Genomic DNA, 20234 nt, shown 5'->3' on the forward strand with positions numbered 1-20234 from the left:
CTACATACAGTAGTAAGATCATGAAATGGCATCAGCTATCACTTACTTTTCTTTCGTTCCCAACTAAAAAACATCAAAGTAAGAAGAGAATTCTATATTTTAGACTCTGAGATAAAATAATAAAATTTAAAATAATATATGCTTTTTATATTAATATTTATACTGTATTTTCTGTGTTTTTGACTGGCTAAAAACTATTGATGTAGATCTGTCAATAATAATTGTTCAGATAAATTTTTTTTAACTAGTCGTGCAAAATGTTTTTTTAATAATGATCATACCACACATCCACCTTAGCATTGCCACTTCAGTTACTCTGGCACTATATTGTGTTTTATTGTTTATAGCTGAAGTCTAACCTACAGCCTATGATTTAAAAATAATATCTTAGTTTTCATTGTTTTTAATTTATTAATTTCTTACTAAAAAAATTTGTCCTGCTATGCCATAGTATATCTTAGATATGACTCGCCGCAAGAAGAGGTTTGAGACTAATTCATGCAATATCACTTGCATCACAACTGTTTTATAAAACCTACCTTTTAATCTCAATAACAAATGAAAATTAATTTCCAACAAGATTTTTAGTTGTGTTGAAACTAGTGTTGAAACTAATTGTTAAATAAATTCTTTACTATAAAAGTAGTAATTTTTTAATAAAACATAATTAAATTTGTAATGAAATTCTTTGAAAAAATAAAATAAAATTTTTCTTCGTCATTACAATTTTTATAATTTTGTATGTGTGTATATATTATTATACAAATATTAAAATAAAAAAAAACATTTTGTTTAAAAGTAGTAAGCTATATCTTTTATAATATTTATTTTTTTTTATAATAATTTCTGAATACATATACTAAATTGTCATTAACTAAATGTCATTGATGGTTAGTGCTTCTTCAATAATGCATAGGATTATTTGACAAGAGAATATTTCTGTTTTCAAGATGTTTTATCATAAAACAATTCTCAGTTATGTAGATAAGTTAAATAAGGTTTCAAAATATAATTTTCCATCAAATTATTAGCTATTTATATAACGCAAAATATTTTTGTTGTTTAAAATGGAAAAAAATAAATCAGAAACATCAAATATTATTTATTTATCAAATATATTAAATTATGTAATTATATCCAAATATGTAAAAATATGTGAAAAAAATAGCTCTAAATTCTATTAGAATTATCTAAATCATACTGTTGCTGCCGAAAGGAAATGACATAATAATATTTTGCACAGTCCCACCTATACCTTCACTGTTGACCAGCGATTTTGAACTCAATCGCTTATCGCAAGTTGCTGATTGTTATCTTATATACGCTACATAGGAGAACAGTGGTTGTCCGAAAAATGATAATGAACCAACGACTGATAAGAGAGAGGGATAACCACTTGTCCGAAAAATGATAAGATAGGTAAGGTAGGTTATACGGTGGTTACCCAGTGACTAACTTGAGGTGGTGTTTTTTTGGTCCAAGCGAGTGGCAACGTGGGCATCGCTGTAACAACGTTTTTTTTCACCTTAGTGACTGCTGGATTACTGGTAATTGTGGTATCAGTCGTGACATGACGAACCATGACACTGTTCGAACAACTGCATTCGACCTGTAATTGTAGTATCAGATGTGTTATCATGTTCTCCTACTTTCTTAAGGGTCGAATGCAAGTAGGTGAAAATGATAACACATCTGATACTACAATTACCAGTGATCCAGAAGTGACATCAATGTGAAAACAAAATTATTACTGTGATGCCCACGGTGTGCCACTCACTCGCTGCGCTGCATTCGGACAAAAAAAACGAAAATATTCCACGAATTGCTATGCAATAACACCTCAAGTGTACCACTAGGTAACCAAGGTATAACCGCGAGTATAACATACCCTACCACTTTTATCATTTTTTCGGACAAGTGCTTATCACTTCTTTCTTAACCGTGCCATGTCATTTTCTGTACTTTTCTAGATTACACATTATTTTAAATTTAAACTTAAACAATTTTTCTTTAATTTTTTTTTGTAAATTATTAGAAAAAACAAAGGGTCAATGTCGGATAACTGCATTCATAATATCAAATAGAGAAAACAAAAGTTTTGTGTTGTCAAAGCAAACAAGATATGTTCCATTTCTTCAACAACATATAACAGAAAAGGCTTTAAAAAAACTGTGAATTTATGTGTGCCTCATGGTATATAAATGGAATAGATTGTTAAGTTAGTATTTATTTTTTTCTTAGTCTAATAAATAAAACAAACTTAAGTAATTTTTACTAGGTTTTAACAATTTAGTTAACCTATAATTCTGATGTAATCTTTAAATTTAATTTTTTTACTCAATAATTTTCCAGAAGCTACAAATACTAACTAAACATTTATTCAGTGTGCATAAAGAATTAGGCGATTACGACAAGGATTGTTCCCAGCAACACCTCAAAATACTGAACAGTTCCATAAATTATTAATGAATGAAGAAAATCAAAGTTTTAGATTAACACTATAACAATCACAGTAAAATACAAGTTGATTATAAATTGAAATTGAATAAACTAAATTTATTGAATAATTACCTATTTATAGATTTTATCAAGGACCATTGGTTGTGAATGGAATTATTAAAGGTGTCCTATTTTGCAATATACCTCATTTACAGAAAAAAGAATAAAATTTAAGAAATCTATGGAAATCTAATGGAAATTTCTTGTGAGTACAATTCTCTATATAATTTTTAGGTCCGTGTACCTGGTTGTGACATTTTTGAATAAATGTAACTTATGTAAATTTATTTCGTTTAATTTCGGTTAATTCGGGTGTTAAAAAAAAGCCATGTTTTATATCAATGTACATGAGATTTTCAATGCGAATTTTATATAGTAATTTGATTTAATTTTCAAAGCAAAAATAATAAAAAAAAAAAAAACATCTTAAAATTAATACTTACCATTAATCACTCATTTTTCTACTGAAGAATCAAAAAAGTTCTTGTTTATTATTTATTTTGATCAAACTTACTTTCGTTATTATTTTTGATCAATATGGATAGATAAGACAAACATTATTATTTAACACTGTGAAATAATATAAAAAAAATCATCTAGATCTTCTTTAATTATTTTTAATTATAAAATAAATAATAATAAGTATACATATTAGAAACTTAATAAACAGGTACTTAACACTTTTAACTTTTTAAGTTTTAACAATAAAATATTATTCAATTATTAATTAATAATTATTATTTAATATGTTTTCATTTCTTTGTATCAAGTATATTATTGGATTTTACAATCATAATTTTTTTCTAACATATCACTTGTAAGTGATACGTAAATCTATACGTAAAACAGACACCTATAATATTTTATTTATAATAATTAAGATATGATAATTAAATAGGTACTGTAAAATAAGTTAAATAGAATCAAATATTACAATTACAAAGAATTATAAATTATAATTAATTGTGTTTTACAATAATAATCATTTTTAATTTTAAAACCTGGTTATGCAGTAACAGTAATGATTAAATTAATTTAATAAAAGTTAGAACTAAAACTTTTAAGAAACTAAAAATATTTAGTACTTACTTGAGTAACACAGGAACACTTAGGATCACTTGTGCCAATCTAAATAGCTCTGGTTTAATCACCTTTTTAGCGGTTTAACATATCTCAAGAACTACCCCATCGAGTTTCAACATCAATGATCGCCTTTTTAACTTTTGGATGAAGACTTTTTATCATTCTAAGTACTGTTGGAGTTCTAAGTTTTTTCACGATCTATAAACAACCATAATTAATAATCATTCAATTTTAAAATTATTTTTTATATACTACCTCTCTCATTTTAGAAATACATTTTCGATCTGATGTTGATGTGCATCTTCTACACAAAGCTGTAAAGTATGCACAGAGCAACGAATCAATACATTAAGAGGCTTCAAACTTTCTTTTTGTTGTTCATGATCATTGTTTTCGTTTAAAACTGTAGTCACTAAATCATCTTCTAAGCCATCTAGAGGATTTAATTCTAAATCTTCGTTAGTTGGATTATTATTTGTATTATCTTCTAACAATTCTTCATCTAAAAAGTATATATTTTATAAGTATATAGTATATCATAGAGTAATTTAAAAGTATAAACACTATAAACTAAAAACTAAAAAGATTTAACATTGTAAAGCTAAAATACACTTTTTTTTTATTACCTTCATTTTCTTTATGCATTAGGTCTACCATCTTCACAAAATTTCTTGCATTATCAGTTGTGATTGTTAAAATTTGTTGTTTTTTAATTTCAAACATTTTAAGAACTTCAATGACCTAAAATGAATTAGTTTATAATAGTTTATTAAATGTTTATTATGTTTACATCTAATCAATATTCATTTATTTATTAAAAAGACTTGTGTTATAAATAATTTAGTATTTACTGACCTTTTCTTTCAAATACACTGCAGTGTGTTGCTGGGTTAACTCTATCATAGCTAATGTATGTAAAGTGGTTACTGCTGTATCAGCAGCTGCATATTGAACGTTTATTCCTAAAATGGATTTATCTTTTCTCGATGCACAATCCATTTTAAGGCATAACAATTTATTTTTAATTGAGTCTTTAATATTTGCCACAACTTCATTTGATTTAAATATTACATTTGATCTTACATTTCTTTTATTAATAACATAGCAGCTATCGCCCAAACCTTTTCATAAAGGATTTAAAATTTTAAGAAATCCACTATCCTCTAATAATTCAAAAGGGCGTCCATTGACTGTCACTAATTCCGTACAAGTATACATGAGTTGGTTTGCTGTTAGTTCAATAGAAATACTCTGTTTCTTATTTTCAAAATTTAGTTTTGATTGTGTCATTGGTTTTTGCTATAGTAAAAATTTGAATATAAATTTAATAATAACTTTTAAATTTTAAATTTTTATCAAATAGGTAATGTTAAAAGTTTAAAACACTTAAAAGTAAGAAATGTAAGTACATAAATAGGTGAAACAAATTAATTTTTACAATTCTGATTTATACTTTATAGTTTATAGTTTATACTTGTATAGTGTTATATTTAAAACTTAAAAGTTATAATTCATAACATTTAAAAAATGTATTAAAGTATGATCATTGATTATAAACTATTATAGTTATATCTTAAATTTTAATAATTTATTATTTAATATTCAAGAACCTATTAATTATTATTTATTATTATACCTACTGAAAAATCCAAATGGATAAATTCATATAATTTTGTCAATTAAGTAAATTTGTATTACACCAACCTTAATACTTGTCATTTCATTATATTTCTTCTTTCTTTCAATTTCTCTAGATTCCACGGACAAATATTTGGCAAAAATATCATAGTGGAAACTTTCTACATGGTGCTCTAAATTTTTAGCATGTTCACCAACCAGAGCATGTTCACAAGAATCTATTTAGCATACTGATTTTCCAGACAAAATATTAAATTTAAAATATTTATTAACTGGAGATGTTCTTTTTCTGCCCATTTCTAATTATTTTCTATATAATTATAATTTTTTTATAATTTTACATTTTAATGTATTAGGTAGGTATATATTATTATTGTGTACTATTATACATTTATACAACATTACAAAAAATGAAATTTACTTACTTAATGTTTTCATAAATCTTGTAAATAATATTATAACATTTGTAAAGTGTAAATAATATTGTGATCACAAACTCACAAGCGCGCGTTTAGTAATAAAATCAATATCGATAGTCGATACAACATATTATTATGTAACATTTTATTAATATAATTTTAACTATTTTCTTATCTTCTTAATTAAGAAAAATACATACGAATTGATATACCACTTACATTTTTGTATTTAATAATAATTCGGGTTTCGGGTTAACCCAAATATTTATTCTGGTTTCTGGTTAATTCAGGTGTTTATTTTTTCAATCGGTTATTGTATAATACGGGTTTGGGTTTTGCAATTCATTTGGGTTAATTCGGGTTACGGTTTTCGGGTTACGTTCGGGTGCAAAGCCCTGGTTTATCTTCATTTTTTCCAGGTAAATAGTAGCTTCCTTTTTGTTGAATCTGAAAAAATGAGTTATTAATAATAAATAATATTTTTTGGCAGTCATACAGTTAAGTGAATTCTTAATTGATTTTGTTTTTTAACGATGAGCCCTGAAAATGTCTAAGAATATAATCAAGAAATAAGGACAAATAACTATATTGAGAATTATCATGCTTCATTGTTGAGGCTATAATTAAGTCTCATCCTAAAGTTTGGGAATTCCTTAATATGATTTAAAATTCAATTTTTCTGTAAGTGTCAACTAATTATGGTAGAAAGAGTAACTAAAATTTAAATATTTTATATTTTTTATTACAGGAAAAGAGAAAATATATTAGAGTTTTAACAGTTTAAAAATGATGATAACCTATTTTAAATATTAATTTATGTTTACGACCATGATTTTATGGGCTATTTATTTTTAAATTGCGTCATTTTTGCGTATTCAATTTCGTCAGGAATTGGTAAGTATCTAAATAATACAAAATGTATCGTAAAATATAGTGTAACGAGTATAATATCGTATCAAGTAATACAATTTATTTTTGCGCTTTTATCGCACTACTAAGATACAAAAGCGCAAAACAAATTTTCGATTTTGTTTGATCGAAAAAAAATAGACTACTTGGACTTTTGGGTTTCGCTGATTCAAAAACCAACAATTGTTAATCTTAAACCGAAAAATTATATCGATAAAAAAAAAAACGTTTGTAGTTCAAATTATAGATTAAAAATTTAAATCAATAGTATGATATTACCTACAGTAACAACAATTATATAACAAAATAAAAATATTAAAAAAGTAAGTATAATAAGGTAAGATTATAGGTATTTTAAATTCATAGAGTGCATAATATTATTATATATAAAATACATAAATATATTTAATTTTTAAGTATCTACCTATTTTAGATGACCTAAATTTATTTTAAATTTTATAATTCTTTCGATCTTGTACAAAGATTTTGTTGAATTGTGTAGTTTCATAAGTCCATTTTAAGCATTTGGGAAAAATATTTTCAATTAAATCAATCAAAGAAACTCCAAAATCTTCATAAAGTTATAGGATAACATATTTTATGTTTTTTAAAAAAAACATACCTATGTATCTTTAGTACAATATAGGTATATTTATAATTGCATACCTACTTATATCAGTTGCACAATTTATTATTTTTTTAATATGTTACCAAAGATAAATAAAAACAATAATATTTTTTCTTAATTTTTTTTTTTTTGTTTGTGCTGAAGCTGAATGAGTTTAAAAAATAGATATGTCAGGTCAGACTACCATTGGAAATTAATGAATATATATGGCCAGTCATTAATTGTGTTATTAAACATATGACTAATATTTATATTATCTTATAATATATCTTTATATTTCATAGTAATAAATAAACTGAACACAATAAAAACAATATATTTTTATTTTTCATTAAGCATGTGTCCTTTCAGCGTCCGTGCATATTATACACTTAATATCTTGGTTGTTTAATGATGGAAGGCTACTTGGAACTTGAAAAAATGGAATATTTTCCAATTCTAACTGCCTATTTCTTGCTTCAATTTCCTTCATGTACATCATATCCGGATTGGTATCTTCGGGTGTTATAAAATCTTCTTCATCATCTAAAAAATATAATAAAATTTATGAATATACAACTAGATTAGATATTTAAGAAATAGGTTAGATACATCAAGTATTAATAAACATTTGTCATAATAATACTATTTAAAATAAATTTGTTCAAATTTTTATTTTTTGTATTACGATATAAATATTAAGTGGAAGCAGAAGCTCAGAAACATTTGAACACCTAATTTATTATAATTATTGAGATATTAGATAGGTCATAACTTTTAAAACAATAATTTATTTTAACATTTAATTATGTTAATATGTAGGTTATTGGTAAATAATATGACATTAATTATTTCTGCTATAGATTTAGTTCCTCATTGGACTTGTTAAGACATTTTTTCTAAATAAATGAGTAATCTTCGATTTGAATAAATTAAAAATACTTACTGAATAAAGAGTATTAAAAACATTTATGTTAACAGTAATTTTTAAAATTTCGTTCAATTTAATCAAATTAATCATTTTTAACAATATTAGTTTTACCATCTAGTTCTGCTACTACTGCTGTTTGATTACTCTCTGCATTTGATCTTTGAAGTAAATCTAAATAAAATCATTAAATTAATAATGGCAAACAATAAATAATTTCATTTTCTCACCAATATTATTACAAGGCTCTTCCTCCCTTTCATCTTCAACCAGGTCATCTAAAATAAAATAATAATAACAAATTAATACAAAACATAAATAAAAAAATATTAACATAACCATTAATCATGCTTTACCAAATTTTCATTTTAAATTGATAAAAAATACTTACAGAATATAGAGTATTTAAAATCATTTATGTTAACTGTAATTTTTAAAATTTCATTCAATTTAATCAAATTAATAATTATGAACAATATTAGTTTTACCATCTAGTTCTGCTACTACTGCTGTTTGATTACTCTCTGCATTTGATCTTTGAAGTAAATCTAAATAAAATCATTAAATTAATAATGGCAAACAATAAATAATTTCATTTTCTCACCAATATTATTACGTGGCTCTTCTTCCCTTTTGTCTTCAACCAGGTCATCTAAAATAAAATAATAATAACAAATTAATACAAAACATAAATAAAAAAATATTAACATAACCATTAATCATGCTTTACCAAATTTTCATTTTAAATTGATAAAAAATACTTACAGAATATAGAGTATTTAAAATCATTTATGTTAACTGTAATTTTTAAAATTTCATTCAATTTAATCAAATTAATAATTATGAACAATATTAGTTTTACCATCTAGTTCTGCTACTACTGCTGTATGATTACTCTCTGCATTTGATCTTTGAAGTAAATCTAAATAAAATCATTAAATTAATAATGGCAAACAATAAATAATTTCATTTTCTCACCAATATTATTACGTGGCTCTTCTTCCCTTTCGTCTTCAACCAGGTCATCTAAAATAAAATAATAATAACAAATTAATACAAAACATAAATAAAAAAATATTAACATAACCATTAATCATGCTTTACCAAATTTTCATTTTAAATTGATAAAAAATACTTACAGAATATAGAGTATTTAAAATCATTTATGTTAACTGTAATTTTTAAAATTTCATTCAATTTAATCAAATTAATAATTATGAACAATATTAGTTTTACCATCTAGTTCTGCTACTACTGCTGTTTGATTACTCTCTGCATTTGATCTTTGAAGTAAATCTAAATAAAATCATTAAATTAATAATGGCAAACAATAAATAATTTCATTTTCTCACCAATATTATTACGTGGCTCTTCTTCCCTTTTGTCTTCAACCAGGTCATCTAAAATAAAATAATAATAACAAATTAATACAAAACATAAATAAAAAAATATTAACATAACCATTAATCATGCTTTACCAAATTTTCATTTTAAATTGATAAAAAATACTTACAGAATATAGAGTATTTAAAATCATTTATGTTAACTGTAATTTTTAAAATTTCATTCAATTTAATCAAATTAATAATTATGAACAATATTAGTTTTACCATCTAGTTCTGCTACTACTGCTGTTTGATTACTCTCTGCATTTGATCTTTGAAGTAAATCTAAATAAAATCATTAAATTAATAATGGCAAACAATAAATAATTTCATTTTCTCACCAATATTATTACGTGGCTCTTCTTCCCTTTCGTCTTCAACCAGGTCATCTAAAATAAAATAATAATAACAAATTAATACAAAACATAAATAAAAAAATATTAACATAACCATTAATCATGCTTTACCAAATTTTCATTTTAAATTGATAAAAAATACTTACAGAATATAGAGTATTTAAAATCATTTATGTTAACTGTAATTTTTAAAATTTCATTCAATTTAATCAAATTAATAATTATGAACAATATTAGTTTTACCATCTAGTTCTGCTACTACTGCTGTTTGATTACTCTCTGCATTTGATCTTTGAAGTAAATCTAAATAAAATCATTAAATTAATAATGGCAAACAATAAATAATTTCATTTTCTCACCAATATTATTACGTGGCTCTTCTTCCCTTTCGTCTTCAACCAGGTCATCTAAAATAAAATAATAATAACAAATTAATACAAAACATAAATAAAAAAATATTAACATAACCATTAATCATGCTTTACCAAATTTTCATTTTAAATTGATAAAAAATACTTACAGAATATAGAGTATTTAAAATCATTTATGTTAACTGTAATTTTTAAAATTTCATTCAATTTAATCAAATTAATAATTATGAACAATATTAGTTTTACCATCTAGTTCTGCTACTACTGCTGTTTGATTACTCTCTGCATTTGATCTTTGAAGTAAATCTAAATAAAATCATTAAATTAATAATGGCAAACAATAAATAATTTCATTTTCTCACCAATATTATTACGTGGCTCTTCTTCCCTTTTGTCTTCAACCAGGTCATCTAAAATAAAATAATAATAACAAATTAATACAAAACATTGAAAATAACTACTCTCGAATTATGAATTTACTATATATTTACCTATTATGTTGGGTTGTTCTTCTTGTAGTGCATCTTCTCTTACTTCATTTAATGCCAACACACGCATTTGTTCTTCATATGTTGCAACGCTGTAAGAACAACGCAAGAGAAATGTCTTAATATCTATCGAAACACGACGCAGTTGGCGACTTGCTGATTTTATTTTTTGATCATTGGCTAAATATTTTTACCTAGGGCCTCGTGTTATTTCCAATCCATTATTTATTTGGTCAAGTTTAACCGAACTGTCATATATTTAGTATATATTAGCTAAAACAAAACAATTTAAAAAAAATACTGATCCAATAATACTTAATACTTATTGTTTATGGTGGTTTACTTTTCCTTTAAATGACCAAATATTTTGGTGGGAAACTTGAAATTATATGAAGAATTTAATGTACTTAATGTAAATAAACTATATATAAAAACCTGTTATCATCTGTAAATCACAAAGTTAACACTAGATATGCTACTAATAACTATTCACTAAAATTTCCCAAAAAAGCTGGTTGTCGTAAAATGTATGATTTTGTTGGGACACAGACACATAATATAATGCCCAAAGAAGTGGCTAATATATCTCTTTCTATTTTCAAAAAATACATTACCCATTGGCTTCACCATGAATATGATGCTACAATATTGAAGTATCACTATTAATTTGTTTTACACTACCATTGTTTGCTTTTTTTTACACATAACTTGTTTATTGCTGTTCAAACTTATATTATTGTATTTCTGTTATTGATTTTTTTATTGTGTATTTGAGTAGGTATTTAAGAAGAAAAAGATAAATGTTGTACATAAGATAACTCCTAAGCCTCCACACGAGTTTAAATTCAGTTAGGCAGGGCCGGATTTACTTAAAAGGCGCCCCTAGGCTAATAAAAAACAAACGCCCCTATTCCTTGGAACATCATTTATTCAATAAGAGTTGAGAGTCCCCCTCCTTATTAATTTACCAATTTTATGGTTATACAAAAATGTATAATGATTAAATTAAAAATTTTCAGTCAACAATACCAATGAACAATAATTGATATTTTCGACTAACCAGTCGAGTTTTTGTACTGAAAACGACACTATAGTTCCAAAGAAATAATTGGTTTAACCACTAATCCCTTTTTTAATGTATTTACTTTTCTCTCACATAATGACTCGCAAAAATTTAAATATGACATTAATATTTCTCTAGTTATATTTTTAAATTTTATATTTATTTCATATTCCATACGATTTTCACCACCGTGCCAAATAGATAAATGTTTTTTATGTAAAATTTTAAATAACTCTTCATTATAAGCATATAATTTTACACAATTACCTTCTACAGTTACCTACTGGCATAATTAATTTTTCTTCTCCTAATACTGTCATTACGTCATATTTTTCATTAATTTTGAATTGGTTTTCTTCTCGAGCTTCAGTTGTTTTAAATAATTAATTATTCCATAATATTTAGATTTACTAATACAAGTACTGTTAATATTTTTCGTTTCGATAACTTTGTTCAAATGTTCGTAAAATTTGGATTCCATTTTTAAAACATGACAAAGTACAAAGTAATGAAGTATAATATAGTGTCGTTTATAAAAATAAAATGATGTACATACTTATTAATTTGGTTTGTTATACCGTCAAAATATTTGTAATATTATATGATACAATAAAATTAATAATCATTGTTTTAAAAAAAAATCAATACTATAAATAGGTAATAATTATAATTTATAGTAATAATAAAAAAATAATATTAGTTGGTTAAAAAAAATTCGTGATTTACATTGCTCGGTATTCCACATTGCTCGTAACATAATTTATATTTACAACAGTGAACTAATTTATAATAATTAACATTATTCATTACTAATATTTAAGTTCAACAATATAAATTCTCGTAGATGGTAAATTAAATTTGCAGATATTATTTATATTATATAATATTTAAAAAAAAAAAAATCACTATTCACGGCTTAGCGCCCCCCCAAGTCTTGGCGCCCCTAGGCTATAAAATGGGTCTAAAATGTAAACTCTATATGAGGTGCCAGTCTTTAACAATAGTTTTTAATTGTAATGCATCTACCCAACTTTTTCTTCTTTCTGGATCTTTAGGAAACCTAAATACATTTTACATGGTTTTTATACGATTAATTTATAAATAAGAATATTAGGTTCCCAATACTCACAAGTGAAAACTTAATTCTGTATTTGTGGTTGAGTTACTACGTATAAAAAATAACACAACGACGAACCATTTAAAAAAATATATGATAACCCCAAATTGTACAAAGCTAAATAATTAGCAATATATTGATAATGATAAAATCATTCTAAAATTAATGTTTAATTATGATAAAAATAGAATTATATTATTTTTAAGGGGATTAAACAAAATTAATAACAATTAATTTGCCTATGCTAAAATAAGAAAAATAATTCTTACCAGCATTTTTTCCATAATCTATAGCCACTTGCATACTAAGGATAAACTGAGTAAGTAAATAAATCATAACAATAGATATATATTAATTACTAATGAACTTACTATCGTCGACAATATTAATAACCGTATCACATAAGCTACACAAACATTTGACTTCGCCATCACCAAAATAATCTTGACTGTATCCAACAGTGATTTCATGGCCTCGTTCTATATTTGCTATTGCCTTCACATGAATTTTCCCATTAGGTTTTGATACAAACTCACAGTTGGGACAACAGCTGTGATTTGTATAAGCTATTGGCCCTAGTAGCAAATGCTGCTTGCGTGTTTTTCCGCTGTTTATAATGCAGAAATCATTTACAATTATAATGAAAAGCGTCCAGGGCAAAATTAAAAATATTCGCCCCCCCTTATTTTATTTATCATTATGCTGTATGCATTTCATTTTTTTTGGCGCCCCTTTAAACCATGCGCCCGGAGCGCATGCCCCCTAGCCCCCCCCCACCACTGCACTGCTCTGATGAAAAGTAAAACTAATTAAATACTTTAAAAATGTTAACATACGTATAATAAACAATGTAAGGTACCCTTTTTTTAAGTATTCGTCGCCCATCGTGAAATTATGTCCACCTAACTCCTCAATTTCTGTGCCTTGTTTGATCCATTGTTTACTTACAACCATTACCAAATTGTAATCAACATGATCCGGCAAGTAATTAAATTTTTTAAATTCGATTCTTGAGCTTTGTGACACTGCAATTTCATACAAAAGTCGTTGGTCATTGCTAATTTTTTTATACCGTGGTTTTGTTTCGGGAAGCAAATCACTGTCTAGTCTCCTCTTATGTATATTACCGTTTCATTAACCCAGAATTTGGAAGTGATAGGTTCCAAAAAACTGTAATACCTTTGTTTGAGCTTTAAAGTGGACTGTATTTTTTGTTTATAATTAATAATTATATATAAAGGAATGATTATTGTGTAATTATATGATTGACTAATTCAGTTATACATAAAATAATTATCTGTTGTAACAATAATAAAATAAATGTAAGTCTAGGGCGAATAGTAGAAAGCTGTATATTCGAATTGGTTTCGAAACGTCCAAATTGGTTCCCGGATCGAAGCATTTTCAGTTTTCTTTCCCGTTATATACAAACTTAGGACTGCCCACATAACATTATGCAGGTTAAAAATTATATTTTTTTGCCGCTTTTATTTTTATAATTTTTTTGTAAGTAATAATAATAATAAGCATGAATCACAATATCTTTTTATATAGTCCATTTCTTTTTTTTTATTTATTGCATTATTTTTTTATTTAATATTTTGTAGTTTTTCTGTACTTCGCAATTGGAATTTCTTTTAATACATCCATGAATTGAAAGATGTTGAGATTTGCGGAATAGAAGCAACTGTTGAACTCTGTTATTATTATAAATATTATTAGATTATACTTCGTATTTTTCGAAAGTTTGTATTCGGAACCAATTCCGATGTGTGCCGCCTACCTAAAAATATCGGGAACCAATTTGGATATGTGTTGCTTGGAATGTCGGATGTCAATTTTCAGGCATGCGAACCAATTCGGAAGCAGTACTAGAAATGCAGATGTACAGGTAACGGTCCAATATGCGACCAATACAGTGACAAACAATACAGTTTATCTATATTGTTTCAGTCCGTATTGTTGTAAAATGTCTTTTTCATATCATATCGATCAAAAAGTCATTAAAAAAGGATTTTGGATTTTGACACAACCTCCACCACTTTTCTTGAAGTTGTGTATCTTGTAAAAGGGACGTCCCATTTTTTTTAATGTTGTACTTGGATTTCATAATTCTTCATAAGGCTTAAATTTGTTGTGGTGTGCTCCTGCTTCCACTTTAATAAATAATTCTATGTGGGTTAACTGTTTGATGAATATATTCATGAGATTTAATGTTGAGTACGCTCTCTATTGGTCATTATAAATTATCGTTCTAGTTTTTATTTTTTTTTTTAATAATTGGTAAAAAAGTTTCTCGGTTCCGTTTTTCAACGATAAAAAAATCGCTAAACCTAATCTTTATGCGTGTCATCGGATTATTGGTCAGTCATAACCCTAGGTCTTTTAAAAATTGAACACATGTCATTTTATCTCTTATAGGTGACCAATAGTAGATGTCATGTTGAGTCAAAAGAAAAAAAGAAAATTCACAAAACGAATGCGCACGAGTGAAATTGGAACTTTACTGGCTGAGGACAGTGAAGGTAAGTATTGGAGAACTATAATAAAATAGAATAAAATTCCATAACGTAATAATCGCAATAAAGAAATCTATAGATTTTATCGGTAAGTCGAGTAATATTTGTAGGTCGCATATTGGACCGTTACTAATGTAGGTACAAAAATGGTTAGGGAGAAGTCTGTGGACTTTTCTCCCATAGAAACATTATGTGAATTGCGATAAAAAGTCAAATTGATGATGCCAATTGAAAAAAATATATAAATTTGATGAAATTGCATTTCAAAGCGGTCATAATGTGGTAATGTTTCTTCTTCGTCACTATCAACACAATCCAATTTAATTAATCTGGACGCAAGTCGAGTGTAGTCGCCGAAAAATAACACTTTCAAAATGGCAGATATAAAAGTTTTGGTAAATACTAAATAGGTCTTTAGATGCAAATAGAGGATTGGGCAAAATGTGCTAAACATGTAACTAAATTCAAGAAAATGATTTGATGAAGGAAGGTTTACAAGACGAAATTTTGGACCCGATTATTATCACAATTAATCATGACAATAGATCTACTGACGAAGTCGATGAAGCATTCGTGTAGCGGGTGATCTACTACCTCGTTTTAGGTGTATCAGGTAATCTATCGTATTATATTAGATGTAGTTGGTGATCTACAATTATTATTACCTATTATTATACGCACATTATCGCAGCAGACCGCAGTGTCGCGGTGGATTCATTATGTTGCGATAACGATTAATGACATTTACAACATGACAACAGTCAACAAGTCATTAGCAATGTTTCCGATCCCAGATCCGTTAGTTTTAAATTGTTCGTTGGTCGGAGTTTATCTATAATGCGTTCGTCTGAATTTTATAAAATAATTGATGAAAAATTAACTGATACATGTTTTACAACTTCGCAATTTACTTCCCAATTACAGTGAAACGCCAAATTGTAAAAAATGTGATTCCGAAACAAAAATTGTGATCAGAAAAAAACGGCTGGCTTCTGGTGAACAACGTGAGTACCAAAGTTTAAGATGCGTTCAAAAGGAATGCCAAACATTCCAGTCTCTGCGTCAAGACAATACATTTTTTACTTATACGGATTTTAATAATAAATGTAATTCTAAATTGTTGCTGGGAAAAATTTTAAAGTTAGCTTTTTACTGTTTAGAAGACATGAGTATAGTAAACGTTTGTCAGATTACTGGACGATCTAATAAAACAGTAGTAGCTTGGTACAATTTATGCCGTTATGTGTGTTGTAGTATTTATGAAAATCGGAAACCTATAAGTGGACCTAATGAGTGTGTTCAAATTGACGAGTCATTACTACTAGAAAAAGGTAAATAATATAATAGAGGCAGGATTCTTCTGGGTGATCGTAGAGGTGCAAATTTAACGGACGACGATAGTTCAAACTTAGATTACCTACGATTCTGAAAATATTCCTCCTAATAACCAGAATAGAAATTATGGTAAATGAGTAGAAGGACTTTGGGTTTTTGGAATGTGTTGGCGCCATGATAGGTTTCTTGAAAAACGTTTTTTTTTTTTTTTGAACGTTGAGATAGGGCTACACTTATTCCAATAATTGAAAAAGAAATACTTCCAGAAACAATAATCATGTCAGACGAATGGAAACCCTATAAAGCTTTACAAAATCAAGGTTATAATCACTTGGCTGTAAACAGAGCCGTAACAAACTCATTTGACGCCTGAGGCAAGTTTGAGTATATGCGCCCCCTTTCGTCAAAACAATCTTATTTTAAAAGTGTTAAACTATTATGTATTTGTTTATTAGAGAAGTATTTATTTTAAAATTAATTTTAATTGACACATAAAAAATAAATCTCAAAATAATTTTTTGTGCAAACGTCGTTTGAAATTTAATTTTTTACTTATCTAGTATGCCTCTTCAGCAGTCTTGTAAAAAATTATTAAAATACTGCTGTAATACTAGTGTATTTGCATGAAAAGTATTAAAAATACTTTTAAAATACTTATAAAATAATGTATTTTACGAATACTCACAAAGTATTTTTTTTAATTTTTACAAATCTACATACTTTACATTTTAAACATTTTAAAATTAATTCTCTGAAGACTTTTAAAGATAATAGCATGTTGGCATGTTGGCCAAATTGTATTTGGAATACCATACAAATAGGTACTTCAAAATGTATTTAAATACTAGTTTCCAAATACATGTATTTGAATACTTTAAAAGACTGCCTCTAAGGGTTTTGTGCCTAGATGTAACTCTGGGTTAACCAAACAAAATAAAATAAATAAACAGCAGGGAATAAAGCTGCAGAAGACGTGAGCTTAAAGTAAGGATAAATGCTAAAATGCATTATGTGCCATACAAACTTTAGTATGTTATTTGAGCACTCATCGGGTAGTTAGCGGCTTAGCGCTCTCGGTGACAGTTACAAGTAGTATAATTGAATAGTTAAATATTTTTTTTACGTAAAACATTTTTAAATGCTCCTTAAATACTATATATTGGTAGAATAATATTTTAATTTAAAAAATGTATCAACGTTTAGCGCCCCCATTTCATTGGCGTCTGAGGCAAATGCCTCAGTCGCCTCACCATGGCTACGGCCCTGGCTGTAAACCATTCCAAACATTTTGTCGACCCGCTAACAGGAGCAAACACCCAGACAATAAAATGCATTTGGTTATATCTTAAAATGAAAATACTTCGAAAAATGCATAACATTACATTGAAACTATTACATCTTCATCTGATTGAAGCATGGTGGAGATCAGTTAATCCTCAACATACTTTTTAAAATTTTAAATGATACTAAAAATGTTTACTGTAATTGAAATTTGTATTATATATGGCTAATTATATTTTCTTTTTTTATACTTGACGAATAGTTGTATGATTATATAATAATTCGTAATAAAAAATATTATATTTTTATAGAATTAAAAAATATAATATTTTTATTAATTTGTACGTAGATCACTCCTCTTGAATTCGCAGATCATTCTACTGCATAGATCACTTGCTACACGAATGTCGACGATGATAACAACGAATTATTTTGATATTATTTGTATAAATATTTTTATTTTTATTTTAATAAGTTATTAATATTATTATTTTTAAATACTATTGTTATTATTAAACAAAAAAAATTTTAATAGCTTACATTATATCGTTTGAAATTATTTTAGGCGGGGAAACAGTTGGAGTAGCTCTGATGAAAATGTCCACTTGGCGCATGACGATCGCGGCTCACTTATCACCATGCATATACTACAATATATCACAGAAACTTCAGACTCTATCTTAGTCCGTGAGAAAAACGTCAAAAACCCAATCGTAGAATATAGGTTGATTGATGTTTTAATTACTTTGGTTAAATAATAGATAATCCAAACAATTTGTTTTAAATCGTTTAATCATTACCTAATTAAATAATTAAATGAGTACCATAGTTTTATATGTAGAAACGCATTTGATGGAATAAATTAGTTTCAATTTAATGTCTTACGTACCTACATGAGTGATATTGTACTAAACTAAAATGAAATTGTTCAGTGTTTTATTGTACTTACATTGTTATTGCTTAAATTACATTATATCGCAAAGAATAATAATTTACTAAACCGTATTAAATACTTTTTATGTATGTACAAATAGTTATAATAGATAGAAAGTTAGTTTTAGAATATTAAAATACTGTTTTAATATGTATTAAAATTATCCATCATTTCATTAGCTTAAGCATGATGGAAAAACGTAGGTTACAACTACTAATGATGAACTTTGCCAGTAGAAATAGTAATAACAATGTGCAAAATGATGAACAAAACATTTCAAGTCAACATTGTACAGACATTATTTCTAACGTTACAGTTGTTTTGGGTGACTGAATTAAATAAGTTCAGCCATAGGAAATCAAGGTAATAGTCAAACACATGAAAATGAAGTATCTTGTAGTAATTTCACTGGAATATAATGCAGATAATTTAAGGTTTCAAATTACACACTCAGTACTGTAGTGGAGGGTATTTAGCGGTATACTCTGTATACCTTCCGATCATTACGAATAAACATATTATGCATATTGGGACCATGATACGGTAATGAATTGATACCAAAAAAATTAAAACCCATTTTAAATACAATTGTGTCTATCGTTGCCAACAATGTTCAACAGCTGAATGTGAAAGGAGATTTAGCCTCATTAATAATATTATAAAAAATTTAAGAGCATCACTTTTAATTTCAATCCAGTTCAATGTTTATTAAATCTAACGGCCTACCTATTGAAGTGTTCAAACCAGAAATGTACGTACGGTCATGGCTAGAAGACTCGTCTAAGAAAAGTGTCGTTCAGCAAAGGATAATCAAGAATCTGTTCTAAAAATAATTTAACAAAATTGAAATCCAAGGAACATTTATGGAATATTTTTCGGTAAAATAAATATTTATTAATAGTAATAGTAATACAACAATATTAATAAAAACGTTTTGTTTTAATTTTAATTTGTTGATAGTTCACAATATGTATACCATAACACCTAATAATGATTGGTTATATCCTCTGTTTTTTTTAAACTGATCATTTCAAAGTGAAGTGAATTTTGATATTATAGTTTTGAACAAGATATTGTGTAAATTACTGAGAACATTATAAAATCAAATAAGTATTATGATAGAAAATAAAAGGCAGTATTTGGTAAAATATTTTTTAAAAATTTTTGGAATAAATACTCACATTTGAAAAATAGTATTCCAAATATGTATTCTGAATAAAATAATTGGAATGCTATTAAAATATTTTTGTTTTAAATACATTGTGATTGTAAATTTTAATATACCCATCTACCTATATCACT

Source organism: Rhopalosiphum padi, chromosome 3 (assembly GCF_020882245.1).
Source record: "Rhopalosiphum padi isolate XX-2018 chromosome 3, ASM2088224v1, whole genome shotgun sequence".
NCBI classification, from domain to species: domain Eukaryota; kingdom Metazoa; phylum Arthropoda; class Insecta; order Hemiptera; family Aphididae; genus Rhopalosiphum; species Rhopalosiphum padi.